Source organism: Aulonocara sp. 'chitande type north' Nkhata Bay, linkage group LG6 (assembly GCF_057382095.1).
Source record: "Aulonocara sp. 'chitande type north' Nkhata Bay isolate Kocher_YH1m ecotype deep benthic linkage group LG6, A_spYH_male_GT1.1, whole genome shotgun sequence".
NCBI lineage: Eukaryota > Metazoa > Chordata > Actinopteri > Cichliformes > Cichlidae > Aulonocara > Aulonocara sp. 'chitande type north' Nkhata Bay.
The window spans coordinates 10,504,814-10,508,226 of record NC_141349.1 but is presented as its reverse complement, the minus strand read 5'-3'; the positions used below and the strand labels follow the sequence as shown (position 1 = coordinate 10,508,226).

The following is a 3,413-nucleotide window of genomic DNA, read 5'->3' as shown; positions in this document are numbered from 1 at the left end:
TGTTCGGAGTTGGCTTGGCCCTGGCTTATCAAGGAAGGCGGAATTGGCTTTCCAAAACCCCACAAGGCTGCCCGCTATGATGGAAATGATGGGACGGGTCGTGACTTCTCAAAATGGGCTCATTGAACGCAGCACGGATAAGATCTTGGAGAAGCTCACGGCAGTCTCTGCTCTCTGAGCACAAGATTGATAACATCTCAGAGAAGCTCTCCAACGGGAGACTGAGAGACCAGTGACGGACTGTTAGACCAACTGTGAAATTGACATGCAGTTGTTCGCACTAAAGGAAAACCACCATCATTTCATGCAGCTACCATATCGGTGTCAGCTGTGGTCTCAAGGCTGGAGCTGATACGTATGTATGTTCGGGGGGTCCAATTTCACTGCAGATGTAAACATTGCATGTGACAAATAAAAGGCTTGATTGAATAGCTTCAGACTTATGTTCAAAGAAAAGAAAAGAAGCCCTCAAACCTCTACTCTACTTTATGTGTTGATTTAATGAGCGAGTTAACTTTGTTTCTCTCTTCTCTCAAACGTCTAATCTCTCTTCCTCCTCTTCCTCTGTGTTTTATTCAGTCGTACCGTTTACAGCAGCGAGCAGGGCTTCTTCTTGACCTTGGCGGGCTGAGGGCAGAGGACGGCACGAATGGCCTCATCAAACACAGTCTTCAGACCACGCTGGGTCAAGGCTGAGCACTCCAGGTATTTGACTGCATCTATACATGCGAAGACACATATATGTTAATAAAAGAAGAGAAAGAACTACAAAGACAAAGTAAGAGAAGAAAGGTTTGCTGGTAGTGGAGAAGAATAAGTTCAACTTTCAAAGAACACTATAGTCAACTACAGCTACTATACTTTTACTGTGATGCCAGGAAATGAGGGGAATAACAAAAATTTGCAGAGGCAGTCAGGCTACAAAGTTCTCTAGCATCTTCATCTGCTAGTTTCATATCTTCACTGGTGAGGAGAGCTTCAAATCTTAAAGTGCTTTTCAAGCAAATAAAGTAAGAGTGACTGACCTATCTCCTTAGCCAGAGCTAGGCCCTGTGGATAGGTGATAGGCGCCAGCTTCTTGTCCTTCAGTTTCTCAATGGTATCCTTTTCATCCCTCAGATCCAGCTTAGTGCCAACCAGGATGATGGGCGTGGAGGGGCAGTGGTGACGGACCTCAGGGTACCACTGGCAGAATACAGAGTAAAGGAAAACTAAATAAGAGGCAAGAAAGGGGAACACGCAAAATCAAGGAACGTGTTAGAGGCAAAAAACAGAATCAAAGGTGGAGGGAGATGAAGCTCTGATGCCAGGTGTTACAGAAAGGTGGATGAAGGCATGAAAAACAAATGATATGCTGTAGCTATTAAAGATGAGAGAAATACATCATCCAACTTTCACCCACAGCATCAATCATTCATTCACATCAATTATTAGACCTGTTTAGGCTTTTTCTCCATTTTGTAATCCAAGTACCTATTTTTTTTCTCTATAATAAATTCCTGCTTTTGTTCTGTTTGTTCTTTTTTACATTTTGTTCCTCGGCAGCTGAGAGACAGGCCTCATAAAAAACAGCCAAAACTCACCTTAGCTCTGACGTTCTCATAGGATGCCGGGCTAACCAGGGAGAAGCAGATTAGGAAAACATCCTGGATGGAGAGACAAGGAGACAAAGAATTAGAATAGCTGCTGCAGTTTTAATTAGCTGACATGTTATACAAGTTCTGTCTCTGTAACTTTATGTCCATTAGTTACTGTGTGTGCCTGTGTGTGTATGTGTGATTCTGTACCGTCTGTGGCTAGATCAGTGGGCGGAGCCTGTCATAATCTTCCTGTCCAGCTGTATCCCAGAGGCCCAGGTTGACCGGCTTGCTGTCCACCATCACATTAGCTGAATATTTGTCGAATCTGTGGGGAGAGTAGAGAAGGTCAGCGATCAGCCAACAAGTCATAGGCAACCTTTCATTTCATTGGTTATTCATTCGTTCAACAATCTTTCAATTCACTGATTGTTTAACCAGTGAAACTCCTGTAATGGAGAAAAAAACAGGACCATACTTGAAATACCACTGTTCACAAAAACATTAACCAACAACATTACTTTGGTTAGTTTGACACAAAAGCCATCCTAACCATGTCTAGTAAGAGAGAATAATACATAATAAGGCAGGGCTGCCCCTGTGTGGTCTCATAGTAGAATAACAGTTTAATTTCTCATTTTTAAAAACTTGAGAAATTTCATATTCATATTCAAATGTATTCAGGCTCAAATGAAACTGATAACACAAATGTTTGCAGACACAGATGTTTTTTTTACAGAAAGAAAGAGACTAGTGTACCAGATTAATCCTGTTTTATGGCCTGTCCGAGGTCTACCCCGCCCTTTGCCTAATGACAGCTGGGATGGGCTTCAGCCTCCTTAATGACCCAGTAGTTAAAAAGATGGATGGATTTCCTGAAATAGAAAAGTCACTGAAATAACGTAAACTGTCAAACATAGAACAACTATGACAAACAGTCAACACTATCTGAGATCCTGCTGGTGGTTAGGGAGGATATACGTGATTCTGTTTGTTGTTTAAACATATTTATAGAGTTAAGAGTTCAGATTGCTGGAAGAACAACATTCACGCAGTCTGATTGCTGTTTTTCTCCCAAAATGTAGAAACACCTGCTAACCATGGCACACTCTGCTTTTCCATTAGGTCTGTGCAAATACTACTTAAGTACACTCATCCTCCTGTGCCATTAGTGATATTAACAGAGTGTATTTTTTGACATATATAATATAGTTAGTATAGTTATTATACTAGCCGTAGCTGCCCCGCTTATTTTAGACATTCACAATAAAAAAGTAAGCGATAATATTTCAATATCAAACGTCATAATTAAGGTCAACATCTAAATAATGCTGTGTACAGACTCACACAGGTGTTAAATTACAGCATAAACTTACCTTAGACCTTCCTCCGTCATTCTCCTCCTAATTGTGCTCGGAGACACAGAAAACATATCGGCAATTACCCCGATGGTTATCCAGGACAGCACTAAAGTCCTGAGTGCTGCAGCCGGGATTTCAAGACGTGGACGACCAACATTTGAAGACTGTTCTTCCTCGGCGTATTCCAAACGAACACGGTGCTGAATTGATCTTAAACTTTCGACAATGCTGTCATCGATGCTAACATCTTGAAGAGCAATTATCATCCCAAGCATTTCAGAAACATCATCTAAACGACTCAAAACAGTATCTACAGGTAAATGTATCTACCCTCTCTATCTGATCTGCTAAAATGAGCAGAATTGACTGAAGTTCACACCAGTCCGCCATCCTCCCTGACCTTTGACCTAGCACGTTTTTGCTACCTGTGGCAGCCGTCCGCGGAGCAGGTATCCAGGAAAACTAGTCGATAGTA

General features: G+C 41.8%; 1 pseudogene; it reads right to left on the bottom strand.

Moving 5' to 3' along the window:
* Positions 1-544: 544 nt before the first annotated feature.
* On the bottom strand, positions 545-3,204 carry LOC147327266 (ras-related C3 botulinum toxin substrate 2-like; annotated as a pseudogene).
* Between the last annotated feature and the right edge of the window lie 209 nt (positions 3,205-3,413).